Below are 23208 nucleotides of genomic sequence, written 5' to 3'. Positions count from 1 at the left end.
CACACATCACGCGGGCGTCTATACCAAAAGAAAAAGTACAAGAAACTTTGGGGGCGGCAAAAGGAGGAGAAGAGAAAAAAAAAGCATTGAAGAAAATGGCTTCTCGGATCCGCGCTTCTTTGTTTCTTTTCTTTACTCCTCGACGAGCCATTAAACTAAGATTTATACTGTAAGGGATTTACGAGACATGTATAAATGTATTCTTTTATTTCCGGATTTGTAATAATTTACAGGTTCTTCAGAAATCGCTTCTTAAGGGTACCGTTATTTACTACTTTTTTTCATCCTCCTGCAAACTCGTTACCCGAAAAGTTTCGATCATGAATCCTACTCTCGAAGACGTGCAACGAGCGCATGCGACTGCTCTTCTTATCGAGGGTAAAAAAGTATATCTTTTTGTACTCCGTTAAGCAAAATAAAGTACTGTATTGTGCGGTGGTTTTCCAACAAGTTATTGTGGAACTTCACTGTGAATTTGTGCAAGTTTTATCATGTATGTGGATGGGTGTCGCCATCTACCTTCTAAAGAATGGACTGTCAATGATAGGATATTATTATTATTATGGGTGCATTTGAACGTTGTAAGCAAGAGCAAATGGAGGATCAAATTTGATGAGCATACATATCCCTTAATCCCTTAAAGACATAAACTATTGTAAATATACTGGCAGCATTAAAGAAATGGTAAACCATTGCAAAGGCATATACACGTCTGAAACGCATTGCTAGGGAACCCCGGTAACCAAAGTAAACGTTCCGAAAGTGATTGTTGAGGCCCAGAAACCATCGTTGCCCGACAGTTTTTGCCCATTTCGGGCATTTGCCCCGCTCTGATTAAATTTTAAAGTAACTTATCATTCAAGTCAGGCCCCATTTGGTATATATGCAAAATTTGGTGACGATCGATTTAAAATTGTAGATTTGTATAAAGAACGAACGCACGCACGCACAATCAATAAATCAATCAATAAATCAATTTTATATATATAGATGAACCGGTTGTGAGGCATCATCACGAAGTGTGTCGGTAATTGCGAGTATTTGGTCAGTTTGATAAGTATTTGGTCAGTTTGATAAGTATTTGAAATTTAGCACTTCACTTTTGTCGGTGATTACACATATAGTCGGATCCCGTTATAAGGAACTCCCATTTAATGGATTTCTAGATTTAACGATCGAAATCATGATTTAATTATTAAGAATTCGTTAAATCGAATTATCATACCATATGTACGAAATGGTTATTATGAATATTTACCGGCAAATGTGCTGAATTTAGTACTATTTATCATGTTCGTACCAACGACGCTTGGGTATTGTGCATAATCACCGTTAAAAGTGATGAATTAAGACAAATTCATAGAACTGACCAGTATAGTCGGTAATTAGGCATAATAACTAGTTATCACGCATAACAGCCGATTCATCATTTACCATAATGTATCTGTCAGAATTATCGATTTTAACTCGAGAAATCACAGCAAACCGACTACGACCGTGAGTATTGCACCTTGGAATTGCACCGTCCCTTCATCCTTAGAAAGTGTTTGACCCAAAGTTTTTCTTCTTAGCTAAGGACCGAAGAAGAGTTCAAGGGCTGGATTCACGTTTCGAACAAGAAGTTTTTGCAACTTCCTCCATTCACCCCCACTGTATTTCATTATCTCATACCATTAAGGACCAGAAAACATTATTGTCTAGAAAAATCCCACGAATGACCGCGGAAATAACGGAAATTGAATTATTTTATTCTCGACTGCAATAAATAACTAAAGTTTAATCCTACATTCAATCAATAAGATCAAAGCCACGAAATTGACAAAAATGAAAATCGTTTTGTTCTCCGACATAAACTCAATTACAAAAATTTCGTAAAAAAGAATGCATTTATTTTTCTTCTTTTCATAAAAAAAGAGAGAAAATCCGTGAAAAGTAAGAAATTTTTCATTTCCTATCATATAACAGGGGAAAAAAATTAATACGAGAATTTTTAGAAAAGGGACTAGTTAAAGAATAAAAACGTAAACAGAGAGATTTGAATTCACTCGATATCAAAATCAATTACGTTTTCAATTTTCTCCTTTTGAAAACTCTATTTCTTCGCAAGTACATTGCGTCAAGTAGTATTAGTATTCACAATAAAAGTGACGTTGCAGGCTTAGCCGAATCTTCGACACTGTAGATATTATGGTACAGAGCGGTGAGATCCTCGCGCAGGCCAACGTGTCACACACCCCCACCCTCGAAGTAGAACAAGATTCATCAAATCATTTAATGATTTTGATAATTTTATTTTGTTATTGGTAATTGCATATCCGGTATTTAACCACTGCTGCTATGAATTGTCTGGGCTCGAAATGGACTAGCATCGCGAGTTTCGAATCCCGTTGACAGCACAGTGATGGTCGGCTGAAGTTGGTTTTCTGTGTTTTCCTCTTACGAGCCGGTATCCTATTCCAAAAAGTCTCTCCTCTCTCCACAGAGAGCAGGTAGATTTCCAACACGATACTTAAATAACACGAAAATGCATGCATCTGCAATTCTAATGTGGAAGGCGGATAGAACACGAAACACTCATAACTCTGACATAATAAAAACGCTAGAGACCACACGTCCCGTTTCGGCATGCAACTAATACTACAAAAGATTCAATGTCTATAATTCCAACTCGGAAAAAGTATTCAACTATCGCGTAGTTATTGGATTATCTTATGTATGTTAACTAAAATGCAAGTTTTAGTTTTTCGTACGATAGCCTCCTTACTAAATTTTACTACTTAACCGTACATGCAACTCCTATCCATCCCTCTACAACCTCCGGTCGGTGAAAGGAAAGTGGAAAGTATCAATACACACAGCACGATTAATGTCTTGTTGTTGTTAGGAACCATCGATTCGATTTCGACTCTTGGTGACTCTATAGATCATGGCTCTCCAAGCTGGTCAGTCATTCACAGCATGTCTCAGTTGCGCTAGCTTCAATCCAGTGTTTTGCAACACCTCTTCTATCCATCTGGTGCTTGGTCTGCCTCACTCTTCGTTCCCTCCATTCTTCCATTCTGCATTACCAGTTTTTCTAGTGAGCCTACTGTGCGCATTACATGGCCAAAGAAAGAGAGTTTCTGTTTAATGACTGTTGCTTCTACAGAATAGTCAACCTTGACTTCTTCGATAACCGATTTGTTGGTCCTTTTAGCTGTCCATGGAATTCTCAGCATCCTCCTCCAGCACCAAAGTTTGAAGGAATCAATTATTTTCTGATCTGCTTTCCGCAGTGTCCAGCTCTCACATTCATGCATAAAGACAGGAAAGACCAACGCATTCATAATTCTAATTTTTGTTTTTATTAATACATCTTTGTCTTTCATTATTATATTAAGCTTTCTCATGACTGTTTTACCCAGAACTACTCGTCTTTTTATTTCTTCTGTGCAAGTTCCCTCTTTGACAGTTCTTGATCCTAGGAAATCAAATCTGTCCACAAGCTCAAAACTTTCGCCATTTAGTTGAAAACTGTGAATATCTGCTGTAGTCACGATCTTTGTTTTTTTCGTACTTTGGCGGAGTCCAAGCTTCTCACTTTCTGTTTTTACTCATGATATAATGTTCTTCAGGTCCTCTTCAAATTCTGCCATGAGTTGTGTCATCAGCATATCTAAGGTTGTTGATCACTCTTCCTTCAATTTAACACCTGCCTCTAATTCCTCTAAATCGGATGCTCTCATTATATATTCTCCACAGAGAGTAAATAAGTTTGGGGAAAGGATGCATCCTTGTCGAACCCCCTTTTCAATTCCAAACCATTCAGTTAAACCATAGTTTGTTCTTACACTTGCCTCTTGGTTAATATATAAATTTCTGATCAAGCAGACGAGATGATTAGGCACTCCCATTGTTTCCAGAATATCCCAAAGCTTATCATGTTCAACACAGTCAAAGGCCTTTGTATAATCGGTGAAACAAAAATATATCTTTTCTGACGTTCTTTTGCTACCTCCATTATCCATCTTATATTGTCAATTTGGTCTCTAGTTCCTCTATTTCTTTTGAAACCTGCTTGCTCCACTGCTAATTCTCTTTCTATAATGATTTCGAGTCTTTTCTGAATAATTTTCAGTCGAATATTGCTAGCATGTGGTATTAGGGAGATTGTTCTGTAATTGGAGCATTCTCTAAGATCTCCTTTTTTTGTGAATGGGTGTGAATATAGATCTTTTCCAGTCTTTTTGGGTCACTCTATTTTCTCCCAGATTTGTTGGCAGAGTGATGTTAGTGCATCGATAATATTTTCCCCAGCATTTTTCAGAAGCTCTGCTGAAATATCGTCAATACCTGGAGCTTTGCAATTATTTAGTTGATTTGTTGTCCATCTGACTTCGTCCTTTGTAACTGGTGATTAATGTCTAGGCTCACCATATTTCCTTTATAAATATACGGGAAATCGGGATCCATACGGGGTAGCGAAAGTTATCGCGCAAAAAAAAACAAACCACTCACCATCAAAGACAAGTGAAGGTCCCAAGTACTACCAAAAATTTTCGAATTGTAATATTGGTTTTGTTCGTTGATGAGTGGGAAGAAAGTCATCATTACAACACTGATGTTGTTATGAATGTTTTCATCTTCTTCACATTTATTTTGATCTAATTTAATTTTTATTGAAAAATATATGTAGTGCACGTGTCATGTACAGGTAGAAGTAATTAATTAGTTTAATGAAGAGAAGAAAGTTCACAAATTTTTCGTTAATTGTCAGACTTTCCAACTTTATTTGGAAATTACGCATAATCGCCGGTAGAAGTGATAAATGTAGTGAAATTTAATGAAACTTTCTTTATATCAAGACGATTAGTGCACGATGCATAAGCACCATGACATAAAAGTCATTAATTAAGAAGTCATGAAAAATAATATAATTGTTGATTTCAAAATTGAAAATAAGGTAAAAATGGGACATTTTGTGAAAAGTTGAGCTGACGACCAAAGGTACTGGAATATCCCGTAAGTGCAGGTCATGTGGCCACCCGATATTATATGCACAAGTTTTTCTGGGTCGCGTACACAGCATATCTGGCTCACGAACCGAAATGGTTGTGCATCTCCCCCCCCCCCCCCCGAATATACGGAATTTCGAACTAACCGGTTTAACCAGAAAATTCAATGCCTCTGCATGTATTTGCTTTGACTTTTTTGTGGATTTGCAAAGACTTTACTTTGAACCCTGATGTGACACTCGTAGCTGTTCTTCCGTAGAGATAATTTTCAAAGGAATCATATATTCTTTTACCGAAATACATATATGCACTAAAACGGAAGAATTTTGAATTAAATCATCTCAGTGAATGTTGCACTGAGAAACGTGGAACTTTTTCCTTTTGACTCATTACATGCCGAACGAAAAGCTTCCAGTTACCGCATAAGAAATAAACATAAATTTTGATACATATACAGCCTCTTGTTGAGAGATATTTACGTTCCCCCACGACACTTGAATACTTTTCTCTGATTGAAAGTGAAGGGTGTTTGCAATTAAAGCTGGCATACTCTGCGTTTTCTACATCCTTAACCGCCCATCAGATACCTATAAAAATTCGGGAAGCATCCTAATGAAGGGACAAAATAAAAATTACTCCGGAGCAAAAAGGGATGTTTCCTGTGTATATACTAAGCTGATTTTTTTGCAAACACCACAGTTACTAAACTGTTCAAGCTTCATGGCACGGTATCTGAACATTTACAGCAGAACCACTTCTATTCCCATTCCTTTACTGAAGAGAGTATTAAAAAGTGTTTCAAAAATTATTCCGTCTCGTCATTATGACGTTCCCTTCCTAATCTTTCATAATTTTCTGATGCATATTCAAAGCTTTGGACAGCTCAGAGCAGGCCAACGCCAACTATGGATACCCTCCCTGTATAGATGTTTCTATAATCAACGGTTTAAAAGTTGTATTGAACAAAATATTCTACAGACTCGTTAACCTTCATCTCTACGAATGATTTTCGCCACCATGAAAAAGTTTGTACCAACCTTTTGATTTTCCGATCGAGAGGGTCTGAAACAAATTTCTTTTCGCATTGATGATAATTCAAACACTTAAAATTAAGGCTTCTTGAAACCCGCAGGCTGACTTAACCGCCATCTTTATGCGAAGCGTGACGCCAGTATTATCGCTATATCCAATCGCTGTTCCCTATCCTGCATTTTTTAGCAATTAGACGTTAATTCGGGCAAAAAAAAAAAAAAAAAAACCGAAAAAAACAAACAAACAAACAGCAACTGGGTTTTTCCGCTCCAAGATCGAGGACTATAAGACCGAACACATAGTCACGCGACCACGAGGTACCGGGAGTGTATAATGAAGACTAGTGACGAAAACAATTATATTGCTTTGTTCATACTCGAGCAGCTAGACAAAGAAGAGAAACAGGCCATTCAATGAGGTGTCCGACTTGAACAATTCGGTTTGTTTTTACCATGATGTGAGGATTTTCACTATCTACTGATTGGTTCGTTTCCCGCCTTTTTTTCCTATTTGCGGAGGCATCATCATCATCATCACCACCACCACACCTTTCCATTTCAGAACCCCTCCGGTCAATTTCTTTCTCCTCCGCCTTGTTTACTATGTGCAGACGTCTCTTCGTCAACCCCCCTATGCATTTTCCCCTTCCTATAATCGCAATTCTTTTCATTTGTATCTCTTCGCTCCACGGCTGGGGTTACAGTGGAGCAAAGAGATATAAACTAGCGACAGAAAATACGAGTTAAAATAATTGCGACTAGGAAGGAGAAAATGCATAGAGGCGGAGGAAGAGACGTCTGCACATAGTAAATGAGGCGGAATAGAGCGAAAATGGTGTTCTGAAATATAAGGGTGTGATGATGATGATGCCATCGCAGAAGAGGGAGAGGAGAAAAAGGGGGCAAACGAACCAATCACGAGATATCGAAAATCCTCACCTCGCGCTAAAAACAAACCGAATTGTTCAAGTCGCGCATCTCTTTGAGTGGCCCGTCTCTCTTCCTTGTCTCATTGCCTGAGCATGTGAGATATGGAACAACACAGTACAATTGTTTTCGTCACTCGTCTCTATTATGCAAACCCGCACCTCTTGGTCGCGTGACTATGTGTTCGGCCTTAGGCACCTACGGAAGCGGGCGGAATCATCATCTTTCATCTTGGCTCGGCAAAACCAGTTTTTTGTTCAATGACGTCTAAAAAAAAAGCAGAACAGGGAACAACGATTGGTTATAATACTACTACTACTACTACTTTACCGAATACCAATTTCGGTCATATCGCCATGCAGCGATTTACTATCGATCAGTAGTTGCGCCAGAAATATTTCTCTCTAGAGAAAGTTATGTTACACTTAGTTATATTCCGGCGGGAGCATATACAGTAGAACCTCTCGATAACGGGCACCCATGCGACCAAAAACTTTGTCTGTTAATGGGGAGGCACGATATACAGTGGAACCTTGTTTATACAACTTCACATTTATACGACGGTCTTCGTTATTCATACGATTGGCTTCGGTCACATTTGGTTCCTTTACATTTTAATGCTAAAATGTATATGCTAATGTGCAAAAGTGATATACCGGTGCTTATGCATCGTGCACTAATCGTCTTGGTATAAAGAAAGTTTGATTAAATTTCACTACATTTATCACTTCTACCGGCGATTATGCGTAATTTCCAAATAAAGTTGGAAAGTCTGACAAATAACGAAAAATTTGTGAACTTTCTTCTCTTCATTAAACTAATTAATTACTTCTACCTGTACATGACACGTGCACTACATATATTTTTCAATAAAAATTAAATTACATCAAAATAAATGTGAAGAAGATGAAAACATTCATAACAACATCATCAGTGTTGTAATGATGACTTTCTTCCCACTCATCAACGAACAAAACCAATATTACAATTCGAATCACCAGTCATGTTCAGTTTATTAAGTAATTAACTGAAAATTTATCAGATTTACCCAGCTTGGGATTAAACATAGTCTTAGTTGAATATGATAAATTCTCGGTTTATGACCAAAACATTAGAGTTTGCCTGATTTTACTGTCCGCTATTGCCTGTCGAGAGTGTCCACTAACGGAGAGTGTAATACATTAAAGCCATATTCAACGGGACAGGGAATCAGAAAAGTGTCCGTTAGGGGAGGTTCCATTATATGAGGCCTTATCTATCTGTGGTCAACTGAGGTTCACTGATAGGGATAGAACGTATCATTATGTCCTTCTTCTAGATCGAACTCACGGACCTGACGGTAGTCTTCATGGCGAAAGACGAGCATCTCACCCTACTGCGCCACTCGTGCCCTACGGTTATATTGCTGGCGTTACACTTCCATCAAATATAATGGATAAAGTCAGCCTGGGCAGTGGTTCCCAAAGTGTGGGTCAAAAACAAAATGTTATGAATATTCAAAATAATGTAAAAGAAATAAACCATAATTATTCATCCTACGAAGGAACTCGAGAATATTTTGCACTGGTACCTGCGCTTGTAATGGTGACCCTGAGTTTGGTTCTCAAGTTATCCAATTTGTAACCCATTACGATGGGCAAATGCGCAATTCGTCCTCACTTGTTACTGTGTTGATGACACCGTTAGCACGATTAAAAGCTAAAAAACGGGCAGTTTGAAATTCCATAATTTGAACGGTTCTGTGAACTAAATATCGAAAAATATTTTGATTTTATTCATTGATTACGAAAATTAAAGCACATTCATTAACAAAAAATCAAGAATGTCCCGGAAATCGGAACACGTGGTCGCTGATATAAAAACCACTTTCCTAGGATATCATATAAATAAATAAATAAATAAATAAAAATAAATAAATATATGTATACACACACTCACCCGCTCTTTCTTTCTTTCCTATGGAGAACGAAGAGGCCGCCCGCCTCTTTGTAAGCTCTTTACTTAAAATAAGCGTTCCAATTTCCTTCCCTTCAGTGAGAAAACATCTAAAACGAACATGACCTTTTTCCGAGATGCAAATATGAGAGTCTGTCCTTATTGATTCATAATATTTAGTACCGATAAAGAGCAAAACGTGTCTCTGAAATCACCGCTCGTTTCCTCTTGATCCTCTGATCCGACAACAACGTAAACATACGATTTCTCGATGCGAGAGATAAAAATGAACGGAATATCAGATGTATTTATTTTATTTAATTTCTTTCCCCAAAATGTAGTACATCACGAATGAGAGAGAAAGAGACAGAGGCTGTAATTCTTCCTTGAAATACTTGAGAGAGAATCTATGGAGCGAATCTCGTTAATTAACGAGTTCAATACTTTTACGACTTGGATGCAATTTGCATTACAAGCAGACGCCGAACAGATTACGTTTCGCTTAAAATGTTTCTCTTGTGTTTCGTGCCATTAGCTTTCAGTTTTGATTAAAACTCAAGGCAACGGATGTAGATCATGATGATAATTAATCAAAGATGAAAGAACCACAATATCCAACAACAATTAAGAAACACAATATCATTTGCCGTTCAGCGAGTTGTTCTCAATCTCTTGAAACGAATTCCTCCCATCTTTTTGAATTCGTTTTTAATGACGCCCATTAAACATGCATCGTATAATAGTACTATTAATTAACTTTGTAATACTATAGCAAATATTAATACAGCATAGTATTCTCTTACATTGTTTCTCTTTTTCAAAGTGTTTATCCGGAATAATTTTACATAATATTTCAGAGAGGGACAATTACATTCATTCTAGATCCTAGTTCTCGCCGGAATTTTGTCGGAAGTCACATTCATTACGAATTTGTTACTCGTAAGAATTCATTATTTGAGGGCTTGGTGTTTGCATTACGAATAAAGGCTTATTTCCACACGAGTAAGTGGGGCCCCTAATTTGGGTGTCTTGAGAGCATTTTGTTCTAGAAGGATTTCTAATTCCTTTTAATAAAATAAATAGAATGGGCACTTCCTCTTTTTTTAAACAATACATAGCATCTTTTGCTGACTAAAGATATTTGACTCATGTCGAGGGGGCTCTTATTGCTTGTTTTGCCCTACCCTCCTCCGTCCCAAGTCAAGACCGTAACAAGCCCTGGGAATATGCCCAAGTTTCAGTGATTTCTTCAGAAGCCAGTTTGAGAAAATCTGAAAAAAAAAAACAGTCGATGGTAAAATAATACTTTGACCCTTTAAGTGGTTATCTCGCCTCCTTAAAAGTCATTTATTTCACTATTGACAAGCCCCAGACATTTTTTTGATTTCTCAATGAAACACTTTTCTCTTTACGCCTTAATTTGCATTCGCTGAAAATCGTAAGAAACTATACTTCATTAGAGAAGATAATTATGGCATTTAAAGTTCAGTGATTTCTGCTTGCTGTGCCCCTTAAAGGGTTAAAAGGTCATAGAAAAGAAAAATAAAGTCGTCAAAGGTCTGTGAGAAAAAGAGAGAGAGAGATCTACATTCATTTTGGCTACTATAAGAATATAGTGATGATGAGCAGGCACAACCGAACATATACACACGTACGCGTAGGTCATTAAGCACACGCACAACATGCGCACAAACAAGGACACACGTGAACACATTCATGAGACCAAACGAGCACAAACGTGCACATTAGCAGGCTAACACGCTGACATGCATGCACATACACGCGCATATATCAGTAAATATGCACACGTGCATAAACATACACGCATAAATAAATTACGCACTCACGCACACGTACGGACACACAAACACGCGCATGTACGTAGACGCGCCCCATAATAGCGCTACCACTTATTTGACGTGCAAAAAACCCAACATTATCTCCCTCTCTCTATCAAACCAATTCCCCCATCTTTGACTAAAGTTTATGCATAATGTTTGGTGAATTTGAGAAATTCTGAGGATTATACATAATCACCGTTGAACGTAATAAATTCTGGATGTATGACCACAATTTATCAAACTTACCAGAATGGTTGGTGATTATGCATAATCACCGAATTCATCACTTTTACCGGAACATATATCATGTTGTGTCCAGAAATCAGCGCAATCGAAATCGCAGTGACGTACGCGATATATTTCCTCGCTGTAGTTTTGGTATTCAGTTGTGCTTCCATTACGTCCTTTATTTTTGGTTCTTCTCATCCATATTACAGGCCACAGCCTCCCACTCGTCTTTATACCATCTACTACCATAGAATCGCAAGTTTTCCGCTTCAATTACTGCCTTCTTCGCTCTGAGGATTTCTTCGCTGTTTTTCTTGACTCTTCTTCTTCTTGTTTATTACTTGGTATTTTTATCCTCCCCCGCAGGTTGCACATCTCATTTCCTCAAGGGCTCATCTTTTTCAGATGCCAAAAGGCGTCAAGAATTCTCTGTTTATCCACCAGCTCAAAAAAGTAGGAGACTACTTTCTCTGCTTTTTTTTTTTTTTTGATATGTCTCCTATATCTAGAGGCTATTTGTCCGAACTTTGTTTCAGCCGATAAACTACCGCCCTAAGATTTTTATGTCTTTATCTTCGCGAAATAGAAGAAAAAAAACAACGGGGAAATAGTGGAAATTTAGCGGGATTTGGTGATCTCCTTAAAAAGTATAAACAGACACTTCTTTCTCTCTTTCGTTTTCTTTTCAATATTTATTTCTACTTCTGGCGTTGCTTCATGATGGAATCCGATGTCCGATCTGCTATACAGAAGCGAACGTCTGTGAAATAGATTTAAAGCAAGTTTATTTCACAACTTCACTTATGTGATGCGCTGGTGTCATGGCGGATTGGCCTTATCAAATTTATTTTTTGATTGAATTTCGATTGAATTTCACAGCTTCGCTCTTAATCCGCAGTTTACATTTTTTCATTTATTTTGTCAATTTTTCTCTTTGGTGATTTCATTATTATCAGTTTTAAACACCTGGATTCCCCACGTCAAATAGTTAGCTTAATTGAAATTGAGGAATTAATTTCTTTTTAAATTTGTAGATAAAGTTTAGAGTAGGTTCTGCCATCGACATGACAACGCGTTTAACCGAATATATGTATCTCGCTCCGTTATGGTTTAGGAGGGGGGTCGAGATTGAATTTCTCGCGGTCAGAGAAAGAGATAGATAGATAGATAGATAGATAGAGAGAGAGAAAGAGAGATATAGAGAAATATATATATATATATATATATACAGATATAGAGATATATATATAGAAAGAGAGAGATAAAGAGAGAGAGAGAGAGAGAGTTAGAGATAAATAGAGAGAGATAGAGATAAATAGAGAGAGATAGAGATAAATAGAGAGAGATAGAGATAAATAGAGAGAGATAGAGATAAATAGAGAGAGATAGAGATAAATAGAGAGAGATAAAGAGAGAGGGAGAGACTGTGACCTAAATAGAAAAATAAAACGGAGCAAATGGCGCGAAAGAAAAGTAAACAACCGTGCTGTGCCTGCGCAGATACGACACGACGCGTATGATCCCATTTCGTTCGGATTTGGTCGGTCATCTGCCACTGTCGGCGGTAATGATGGTTTCTGGGAGAGATGATTTCCTCCTTTCTGTATAATGGAATTAGTCTTGCGAATACAAACAACTGCGCGACATGTTTATCGCTTCAAGTAGCTTCCAGTGGACGATCGGCCTAATTGTCAAGAAAAAAGCAACATAAGAGGCAGCTATTGGCTGTAGCGATAATACTGACGTCACACTGCACAGTAATGGCGGTTAGCATATGTGCCGTATATTTTCTCAGATTTTTGTTGCTGCTCACGGTGAAAGACTGGTCTCATAACCAATCTTGCAGACATAATCGCATGAATAGAACGACAAATTTTTTGTTATTAAATCGCATTGCATCGATTCTCTTAAAAAAAATCAGAAAAAAATACATGTTGAGAAACACAGTTTTGTGATTCAGAGAAGAGAAGAAATTTGTTTTCTAGCCATTACGTGGTTCGAAAATCTGATTTCGAACCATCTGCCGGTGCTTTTATTATCATATCTATGAAGAGCCTATTGTCAGTAAAACCTGGCCGTCGAACAGAGGCGATGGCCCACGAAGAGTCCGCTGTATTTGATTTAAAGCTCACAGAAAAAAAGAATGAGATTTGAAATTCGATCCTCGCCCAATTTTTCTTCCTAGATTTCGTTTTTCAGAAACCGGGGGGGGGGGGGGGAAAGAGAGATTTTCTTGAATTTCGAGATGAAACGAACTCATTCATAAATAGCCGATAAAAATAATTTTCAAGTAATTTACGGATAAATCATCGTAGAATCGGTCCGTTACAATAAACGAGAACAAGAGAGAACTTTTTAGAAATTAATCGACTCATTTCACTCTTTAACTCGATTGATACGAGAAGTGAAAGAAAGCGTTTCCCATGCTACGAAACATGTTAGTTAATCTGAGATCGGATAAATTTCAACGGCACACAAACATGCACTGACGTTCATCCTTCTTAGACCTGTATGCATTTCGGGGACCTGTTTGTGATCGTATGCCCTTGAATCCATGGACGAATTGCTGAAAAGTACTAGTTGAACGTATAAAATGTCGTAAACTTTATTAATAAAACGAAACTTTTAGAAATTTTTACTGACTTTTGTCATATGAAATTTTACGAGGAAAATTACCTTGAAGATGAAAAAAATTTGCTAGCAAACTCAAAACGAAATTCTCGTTTCGGCCCTCATAAATAGCGTGGAATTTTAATATTAATGGATAGAGTGCCAAAAATATTATATAAAGCCGTAGAAATGCTCGTGTTGGACGTTATTTCGTATTTACGTGCTCGTGATAGTCATTTGACCAACCCTAAACGAGTTCGACTGCAGCTTTCTTCATTATGAGGGGGGGGGGGCGTGGTTGGCCAGGACGATAAGATACTCGCCTAAAGTACCAAAGGATGGTTAAAAGCTTAGCGAGTTTGATACATGGTTCGTTCTCGTCAGAAAACTTTCCTGACACGGGGTACAACAGAAACGATTAGAGCACCAACCTCTCGGTGAGTATAAAAAAGGCTGCCGTTCGGAATCGGCAATAAATTGCATGGTCTAATTATCCCCCGTGTGCAGAAAATAATCGCGTGCGACAAAAAATGATCACTATGAAAATTAAGTTTTCAGAGTTGTAGCAACGATAGGAATCTTTAAAATTTCAATATGCATATGATCCACGAGCATGACTAGAAGTCATTATATTTCGCGGCGAATCAACAGCAGAGCCGCTACAATTCTGGGATTACGCAAAGCACATTTCATCTCGACTTCTGTGTCTCGAAGCATTTTCTCTTTGCTCTGCGCAACTGTCACCGAGTTTAGAGGGAAGGTTTCAGCCGCCGAGAAATGCTGAGGGCGACAAAGATTCAGCGGGAAAGGATAACGATGGAGCGCAAATGAGATTACCTCGAACGGGATGCCTGTAACAACTGCGCCGAACAAGTTTCGGGTGAGCGGATGAATATAAATCTCCTCGTTGAAAGGGATTCTGCGTCAAATAACTTGTAGGAGAGTTTTATCTCTTGATACTCGGTAAGAGTTATTATTATTTAAATTTTTGGGCTTTCATTACAGATGACGACAGTCTTTTCAAAGCACATCAGAAAGAGAGCTGCTGAAATTGTATCTTTGCCAGACTTGATTCACGGCCTTGTGTGCGATGCTCATCTCCTCTTCATTCGCTCTCTCTCTCTCACAGAAAAAAGAACTTTAACGAACAACTCTTTCATTCGGTGGACGATCGAATTCACAATCGAAAGTAATGCATCCGATTTGTAAAATAAAACTGATTTCCGCAGTTTCTAGTTCTGTGTCCAAGGAAAGGGATTGATAGTGTTTAATAGTGTTTATTATTCCCCCCACCCCCGAAGAGTCTATAGAATTATCGCGATTAAGCGCGGACAGAAATTCTTCCTATTTACGTTTTTATTGGACGCGCGTCAATCAAATGTATCGTCATAACGTATTAGCTTACTGCACCAAAACAAAAGCTATTTCAGAGCAAGGGTGTTCAATGTCTAGGAGAACAGATCCACTCTCGTTGTGATTCTTCTTAACCGTACATGCGACTCGCACACATTCCTCTAAGAAATTTCTAACGAATTGGTGCATGCCGGAGTGTGTGTTTTGAGTGTATATATGACCCCTGATGTATTTGTGTTGTCGGAGTTGCGCTTGTTTCGTGTTCTCGATAATGCTGCCATCTGTCGTCCATGTTTTGAAATGAAATTGGCAAATGCTTGAATTTTTCTATTCAAGAAAATATGACATTGTGCTGCCTGCTCTCTGCGTACAGAATTTTTCAAATGGGAGACCGGCTTGCATTCGCGCCTTGAAGTTGTAAAACCGCAGAAGAACATTGGTTGGAAAACGCGTAGCGGTTCACTTAATTAGGTGACCTGGAACAGCATCGCAGGTTACTTAATTGATCCCAAATATACTTCGAGTTATTTGAATGATCTGGGAATGTGACGCGGGTTACTTACGTGATCTGTAACTGGACACTTGAATTCTCTTGAAAGGTGCCGCGGTTCACTAAAGTGATCTCTAAATATGCCACTAGTCACTCAAGTGATGTGGAACTGCACCGCGGGTCACGTAAAATAATTTGAAAGTGTGTCGCGGATCACTTAAGTGATCTGGAAATGTGCCGTTTAGATCAATTTGACAAAATCGTATTTGAGGTTACGGACCACATCAGATGAGTCCGAGGGACAGGGTCACGAGTTGTACATGTATGGTCTAGAGCAGGAGTGCACAACTCTTCCGGCCCGTGGTTGGCTCGTCAAGTTCTATCCAGCTTTCGAAACTTGTCAGTAGAAAAGTATCAATATATACAACATGATAAATATCTAGTCTGATCATATTCATTTCATTAAATTATGGGACAGCGCTGAAAATGTTGTCGAGGCAAGTGCAGTTTCCAGTTACAGCCGAAAAAAATTGTCAAAGTCAAGTAATGTTGCCCATTACAGCCAAATAAATTGTAAGGCAAATAAAATTGCCAATACCAGCCAAAAACTTTGCCGAGGGCAAAGTTAAATACCCAATTATACATATAGCTGGTAGAGCACTCGTCCGGCAAGCGAGGGACCGGGGTTCGAGTCCCCGTGGGGGCAGTGATGAATTTTCTTCCTTGTAATCTTCATCTCCACAAATAACCAGTCTTTCGATGAATCTTGTACCCAATTATAGACAAAAAATTGTCAAATTAAAGTTAAGTTGCCAACTATCTCTAAAATTTTTAAAAATTTTCAACCGCGAAAATGATGGGTACTCCAAGTCAAAATGATATTCATCAAGAAAAAAAAGACAATTTTGTCAGATGAATATATTTATTTGACTATAATTAATATATGATACTGTTATAATTATCATAATATAATTTATGAGTCTTGAAATTGATTTTAATTTTTGATTTGAAAAATTTAACTTGGCCTTGACGAGAATATGTGAAAAAACGGGACATTTTATAAAAAAGTTCGGACGGACAAAATTACGGGACTGTCCCGTAAAATACGGGTCATATGGTCACACTTTACATAAAAGTTTGAGGCAGAAGTACCACATATCTAGACTGCAGATTGAAAAGGTTGCGCCCCAACCCTTAGATTTCAGGCAATGTCAGAATCTTTTGTGATACAGAAGCAATACTCGCACTTGTGGAAATGAGATGAAGCAATGAGACGACCACGCAGGAGTATGGACGGCTACTACAACAAATCTCCTATTATCAACTTTTAATGTGCTTATTAAGCTTCTTTACTATCTCATATCAATCCCGATCGTGCGTAGTTAATTGAGATATTCTATTTTTTTTTTTCAAAGACGAAACCGTTAACAGCTTTTACCATCAACAGGAGCAGTTTTAAAACGAAATATTTAAATAAAAAGCCAAAAAATGAGATACGATTCGATTAAGAGATAAATTTAATTCGATATTAAGCGGAACGTTTGAATCTGTGATAATCAGCAGAAATAAGCCGCCTCGCCTCCCCTCCCAAACGCGGTAACATAATTTGGCTTAATTGAAAGATGTTTTTAATGAGCGTATTTGATCTTCACTTCTCTCGGCGCATAATTAGAAGGAAAAATATAAATGGCAGCAGTTTATGAAACTCATCGCAGGCACTTGTACGAGATTCTACGTCGAAGACTTTTCGTATTACTTTGGGGAATTCGATTGCGACGAAGCGAGAGAAATTCACTTCTCGACATTTCTCGCTGTATTTTTTATATATACTCATCTTATGAGTTTTCCGTCTTTTTTTTTAACATCTTTTCCCATTTTATTTTCTTTAGCAATTTCAGCAGCCAAATAGATTATATATATATATTTTTAAAAGAAGAAACAGGATATAATACGTATAAAAAAAGCTCTCTCCTCGTTAAGTAGAGTTAGTGTTTGCAGGGCTGACGTCTCTTCTTCTCGGCTTCCAATGATAAAGACAAGCATAGAAGAGAAAACAAAACTTCATACGTTTTTTTTATGCACTGCGTTTTTTTCCCTGTGTTTTCTCGTTTAAGCTGATTAAGGTGTCCGTTGTCCTTTCTATCACATGGAACGTACGCACTGATGAGGCTCGGTAAACAAAACACGAGTATTTCGAAATATATATATATATATATATATACATACATTTATTTTTTTATTTATAGTTAATTTGTAGATAGAACGCTCACGCGCATCCTACAATTATAATTGTGATTTATTTTTTTCTTTGGTGTTTCCCTCAAGTTGGAGAGAAAAAGAAAAGGGAGAGAAAGAGAGGAAAAGTAGAGGAGAAAGAAAGAGAAAGAGGAAAAAGAGAGGAGAGAGAGGAAAGGAAGAGGAGAAAGAGAGAAGAGAAAAGAAAGAGGAGAGAGAGAGAGAGAGAAAGGAGAGGAAAAGAGAGATAGGAGACAGTGATGATTGATTATATGTTTACAATCAAGATGTGCAAGTCATCGCACAATTAAAGAATGATTTTGCAATGATTTGAATGAGACAGCATTGATTTTATGTAAAAGCATGCAAAAGTGATTTTGAAGGTAGTGATCGGGCATTTTGATGCTTAAGGGACCATAAATATTAGCTTGGTCATGGGATGCATTATACGTAGCCCTGGTCTATCGCCACAGAAGTAATTTACTTTCATTTCTCTTCCGAAGAGGCGGGAGCTGGATTACTGAAGCATCGTTATATTTATTAAAGAAAAGCATTGTTATTTAATACAGTCGATGCTCGATATAACGACCCCCCTTTGTCCTATCGGAAACGGACGTTATATTGTGAGGGTTGTTATATCGAAAGTAAAATGTGTATGATAGCAGTTCTATGAAAACATTTGGGACTTATTGTATCAGTCGTTGTAACTTAATGGTCGGGAATAACGTGGGGTCGTTATAACTAGTTTGTTTAAGGAATCAATCCCTCCGGCTATACATTTGAAGGTTTTAACCCCGGTAACAGGAGAAACGTTGAGATGCAATTTTCCCAAGCCATGGCCCAGAAATGCGGACTTGAAACATATCAGGCTTCTGCTATCATGGTCATCGTTTGTGCTGTGATGAAAGAATTTCAGTCTGTTTGACCGTCGTGATGAAAAATTCGATGCGTTTTTGCGCGAGTAACGAGCATTTCGAGAGACGGTGATGAAGGATAAACGCTCGAAGATGCTCGTCACCCGTGTGAGGATAACGTACAGTTTTATCGATCATTCACGACGGTCAAAAAGACTGAAATCTTTCCACCAAAGTGATATGAATTATTTGTTGGTTCAAGAAAATTAAATCAGCGTCGTTGACTAGGACATATCGATAACCAATAATTGACGGCACAGCATCACTTTTATAAGAAAAACAGGTATTTTATATACATTTCCTCAGAGAGATTCTGAGAAAAGACTCGTAGATTTGCCGTGAAATATCATTCCCCCTTTTGAGTTTCATGATAACCTTCGTTAATTGAACTCAACCGAGCTACGGGGCTAACAACGAGAGCTCGTTCACTAAATGAACCCAATCGTACCTCCCGAAAGAGAATCATTTACCTTTTAAAATAATTGAATTTTGCACTAGAAAGATGTTTAATCTAAAACAGCGAACGAAACTCGAAATTACTCAGATAAGCTCAAAATTAAACGGGTGGATGGTCCGATAGATATGAATTTAGTTTAACCCAAATATTTACCTTTCGCAAAGTAAAAATATAGGAATTTCATCAACTAAACTGTTGAGATATAGCACCATTCTTCGTCGAATGCTAAATCGATATTCATTATTGAGTCATTTAAACTCTTTTGAAAAAAAAAAAATGGAAATAGTTTAGTTTTCGTGAAATGAACGACGAAAGATTTTTTCGAACATTTCAACAATTTTTTTTCCATGTTTTAATGTAAAGAAGTTTTTTGTTCGGAGTTTAACAAAAAACCTGTTCGAGAATGAAATAGTTTTTTTCCTCCAAAAACAATAACAATATTATACAACTTTCATTGCAGTCTAAATTGGTTTTTATTTCTGTTTAGGAAATTCAACAAGTACAGAGAAGACACTCTCTCGGGCACTTGAAAAATGCATTTTTTTTCTGTTCTTGACTTTTGAAAACACCACTCAAGTTTAACCTTTTCTCTCTTTAATTTTTTTTTTCGTTCACGTAAGTACACTTTATCGTAGTTTTTTACTTTTCCACAACGAATTTCTTATTCCAATTTTTATTTAGAATCTTAGAAATTCGGGAGTTCTGACAGAAAAAAACATACTTTGTATCATGGCAAAAAGTTTCAAGTTCTTTTAATTAATTACGCGCAAATACTTTCTTTCCTCGTATTTTTTTTTTCCGATGGAAAAAAAAAGGCCATCCATCCTTTTTCTTATTTCTCTCTCTCTCTTAACCTTTTGACATTCGATATGCGCGTGTGGTGTTGAATTGCAACTAAACTTTTTGATTATTTTTCCCCCAACTGATATAACATTGCTGATCAAACTACCAATTCTTTTTACGATTAAATTTTAAAAAATTGATTTGGTGCTCTCAGATGGGCATTGAATGAATCTTTTTTTCCCTCGTAAAATTTATAATTATTTTATAATTTAAACCAAGAATTTCAGAATGAATGGAAGGGTTGTAAAGTAAAGGAAGACAGAGGGTGATGTGGTGCTTTAGGACGCCATGAGATAGGACAGAGGGACTTCTGTAGTGACCGAAAGATATGTTTTGGGGACATGCGAACTCTTTGTATAACTTGATTATTTTCATATATATACGTGAATCTCGTATTTGAATGCATATTGCCAAAGTGTCCTCCAGTCACACTAAAATAGAGGGCTCTCGAACTGCTTCAACAACCTGATTATTTTCGTATATGCCCTGATGTCAAAAATGTTTTTTGAAATTGTATATGAATGAATATGACTCGTGGGTTCTTTAGGTCCCCCGCCAGGGCACCCTAATTGTATTGTACAGTCTCCCACTTTTGTTTATACAAAATATATGTGCACTTGCATATACGTTGCTTTGAATCTCGTATTCGAATGCATATTGTCAAATGGTCTTCTAATCACTCTAAAATAAAGGCCCCGAGCTCCTGATTCTTTTCGAAAATATCTGACCACACATGTTTTTTGTAATTGTATCTGAATGCACGTACATGACTAGGGTTAGGTTCCGCGCCAAAGGCCCCCAATTTTAATTTTTTTGTTCTCTTTATAACTCAGAATTTTCTCTCCACGGCCTCCGGGGCAACGAGCTTATATCGCGTAAACGAAAAAGCTTGGTCGTGCACGGGTCGTTCTGGTTTGTACTGTTTGCTGGAGGGGTGGGGTTCAAAGGCAATTTAACTGCGGGCGCACCGGGCTCCCGCCCGGGGCCCCGACTTCTAAAGAGCCCTGAAAAACCCAAACGCACGGGGTTTTTCCAGTCAACTTGATGCAATTTTATTGTCTCAAAGGTTTTACGCCACCCTCTATCTTTTAAATTAACAGGGCGAAATTGGATATGGTTAAATGTGTAATTATTGTCTTTTTGTGTTGCGCGTCAGCTTTGCGTTGCGAAAACGGTTTTGAAGGGGGGGGGTAAGAGGGGTTCACGAACAAAATTTAGAGATGAATTCGAGAATTCTTTGAGAGTAGTGTCTATTTATAGTGAGCACACCAAAGTATATTCATAACGAAGCAGGATCCATCGGGGCAATTATCTGGTGTCCCTAGTTTGGAGGGTAGGCAGGTAAGCTAATTACTAAGTTATAAATAAATTAGTACTCAGACAACGGATGTTAATGTGATCCTAGCACCTCACAGTTGGGGTAAGACATCTGAGATTCAAAAAATATATGGCAAAGCAACTGCAATCATTCGTTTGGATAAAGGAAAAGCAAAGACTAAACTTGGAAACAAAGTCCAACAAGGGGTGATACTGTTTCACCAAAGCTATTTACAACTGTTTTAGAAGAAATATTTCTAAAACTGGATTGGGATAAGAAAGGAATCAAAATAGATGGAGAATTTCTCGGCCATTTACGTTTTTCTGACAGCATTGTTATTATCAACAATATAATCCAGATAAACTAGAAGAAACGATACAAGGACTGCCGAAAGCAAGTCTTCAAGTGGATTGAGAATGAATCTGCAAAAGACTAAAGTAATGCTCAACTCCTTCGCTTTGAAGAAGATCATGTTCAACGACACACAGAGATAGAAGAAGTGTAAAATATGTGTACCTGGGACAAGAAATCACCATGGACAACAGCATCCTCAATTAAATAAATAGATGAATCAGGATCGGGTGGCGCACTTTTTTTGCAAAAAATTTATGGTTCTAAAGGACAACATGTCATTACGCCTGAAAAGAAAAGTATTCAACCAGTGTGTGCTACAAGAACTGACTTATGGAGTTGAAACATGGGCACTTACAAGCAAAACGATGCAAGAACTACATACTATACATGAGCATGGTAAAATGTATGATAGGCATCTAGGCATCACGAGGAGATATAGAAAACGAATCACATGGATAAGGGGCTAAACATTAGTATATGATATCGTGGAAGGAATTAAACGTCTATATATAATATGGAAATGGGCTGGGCATATTGCAGGAAGACAAGGCAACAGATGGACCACAAGTATTTTGGACTGTATCTCCGCGGTGTTAAACATCCGGGAAAGTGTACCAAACAATATGGAGCGATGAGGTCCGCAAAATGTCTGGAGTCAACTGGATGGCAAAAGCATCAGACAAAGTAAAATAGAAAAATTTAGAGGAGACCTACATTCAGCAGTGGATCGAAAACGGTTGTTGATGATGATTATGATGAAGAGGAGTTGGAGGGGAAAGTATACTTCTCGTGGCTTAAGGGGCCATTCAAGTATTATGTAAGCAGATTTTCAGCCATTTTTGACGCCCCCCCCCGTCAGCAAAATTTCGTCAGCAGCTTAGAATATTTCATATCTTCAAAAAGGGGTGGTTGATGACGTAAGCAACCTTCAATTCAAACCCCCCTCCCCCTTGTCAGCAAATCTGAACTTCCCCCCCACCCCTATGCTGACGTAATACTTGAATGATCCTCAAAGGGTTAAATAAATTCTTAGTAATCACAGGTTAATGCAGATATCACATACGCCAATTGGTAGTTGCGGTTCCACTCAGTATCGAGTTAGTAAATTGCTATGCATAGCGCTTGAATTAAATTAATGTGTGTGTGTGTACTGTATGTATTACTGCATTAAAAACATTCGCGATCACTGATTTTTATTCACAAAAACCCCATTACAAGTTTAGGAATATTCGAAAAAACTATACGTCAAATTTTAATTAACTTCCAATAATCATAATATGCAAATGTCAAATATATTCGCGTAATACTCTCTGTATCTCCCCTTTATTGTTGAGCTCCAATTCAGCTCCATTTCACCTAATTTAGTGTCATCCCCAGATGTGAACCGATAAGTTATTATTTCAAGTTAATGCGAGACTCGTTATTGTGTTTGCGTTTCTATAGCAATGCAGTGAATGGATATTTGTGCAGATTAATTTACAACTCGAAGTTGTTAGTAATTATTGGTTAGCAGTTGCAATCGATAGATTATTATTGCAATATATACAGGGTGGCTAGAAACTTATGCGAAAGATTTGAGGAGAGAGACAGAACTCGAAAGTGAACTGTGGTTACATTGGCGAGCGTGTCAAGAAACGACACCCGAAGGTGATTCCTGCTAATATACACCATAGATAAA

The sequence above is a fragment of the Pholcus phalangioides genome, unplaced genomic scaffold (genome assembly GCF_987345545.1).
Source record: "Pholcus phalangioides strain wild (caught in Gottingen) unplaced genomic scaffold, Ppha-v1.0 ptg000042l_1, whole genome shotgun sequence".
NCBI lineage: Eukaryota > Metazoa > Arthropoda > Arachnida > Araneae > Pholcidae > Pholcus > Pholcus phalangioides.
The sequence above is the reverse complement of the archived record's forward strand: the minus strand, read 5'-3'. Positions refer to the sequence as shown.